The 1,508-nt window shown below is 29.5% G+C and overlaps 1 non-coding gene across 1 annotated transcript; it reads right to left on the reverse strand.

Moving 5' to 3' along the window:
• Window positions 1–1,162: 1,162 nt before the first annotated feature.
• On the reverse strand, window positions 1,163–1,236 carry Trnan-guu (transfer RNA asparagine (anticodon GUU)). The gene has a single exon. It is a non-coding gene; the product is annotated as a tRNA-Asn (tRNA).
• Window positions 1,237–1,508: the final 272 nt, after the last annotated feature.

Raw genomic sequence — 1,508 nt, forward strand, 5'->3', positions numbered from 1 at the left:
TTTCGTATCATATCGTCGTATTGTAGGTATTTCTTTACGATACAAAATTAAACAGAGTGTCCCGTAAGTAAACAGCCAAACTCCGGGAAATTTTTCAATGGGTCAAAATAAAGAGAAAATCAAGAATAACATTTTTTTCCAAAATCACTTCATTTACCAGATATCCACGCCTATTTTGTTTTTTCATATAAAAGTTTTTATCTTTGAAGTTTTTCAACCAATCATTATAAAACTTGGTATGTAGGCCTCTATACATACAACATACAACAAGGTTGTACCATTGACTAGGTTGTACTATACAACGTTAAAGTAAAACAGACCCACGTCAGAAAACAAATTATCTTAATCCAATTACAAATTACAAAATGGTGACCATTATGATTTTAAAAGTTAAAATTTTAAAAAATTGATAATTCTTTAAAAATTGCTTGGAAAACTTTTGTTAACATTTAAAATTGCCAATTGTCAAACAACACCAGGTTCAAAAAGATCGAATACAATATAAATTAAATATCACGATTTTTAGTTGTAAAATAAGGCAAAGCTTTATTAGGTTAAGGTAGCTTTGCTTTGTTCAACATCATTTTACAACTAAAAATCATGATATTTCATTAATTTTTTATTAGATTTTTTCGACTTGACGTAATTTGATAGGCAATTTTTATTGACCTTTTTTTATAAAATTAGCCATTTCTTTGCAATTTATATTTAAAACATTAAAATGGCCGCCATTTTAAATTTTTTTTAATTGGATTAAGATAATTTTTTTTGACGTGGGTCTGTTTTACTACATACATACCAAGTTTTATAATCATTGGTTGAAAATCTTCAAAGATAAAAATTTTTTTGTGAAAACAAACAAATTGGCGGAACAAATGTTATTAATGATTTTCTCTTTATTTTAACCCATAGAACGATTTCCCAGAGTTTGGCTGTTTACTTACAGGACATCCTGTATTTGCCGTAAAATTTGGTAAATTTAGTCCTAATAGCTCAAGTAACAGTATAATTTTTAACCTTTCAATTGTTAGGATTTCAAACTTTTTCTCTATTTTAGAATTTTCATTCCAAAGATACAAATGGGCCTATGTGATTTCGCATCAGCATTACAGTATAGCTTTTTGAAAAAATCTTAACTAAATACAGTAGCTGAAAAAAATATCGCCCCCGGGTGGATTCGAACCACCAACCTTTCGGTTAACAGCCGAACGCGCTAGCCGATTGCGCCACGGAGGCTGTAATTCTTGAGTAGTTGTATAAACTAATCGCTATTTTTGAAATTTACTAGTAAAATGTACACTGAAGTTTGCGAGATATATCCATTTCGATTGAAGGAGATTTTCATTGATTGTTTCGACCATTTCAAGGATCTTAAAAACATTAACATTTTAAAGAAGGTTATCCCTTTTTTCGGACATTTTACCTTAAACGAGGAGAAATTAGGAACAAACGGCCATTATTGGATTTCCTTAAAAGGTTGAACAAGTTAAACCTATTTGTTTTTGGTT

The sequence above is a fragment of the Macrosteles quadrilineatus genome, unplaced genomic scaffold (genome assembly GCF_028750875.1).
Source record: "Macrosteles quadrilineatus isolate MER2022 unplaced genomic scaffold, UCM_ALF_1.0 Scaffold_3__2_contigs__length_128488019, whole genome shotgun sequence".
NCBI lineage: Eukaryota > Metazoa > Arthropoda > Insecta > Hemiptera > Cicadellidae > Macrosteles > Macrosteles quadrilineatus.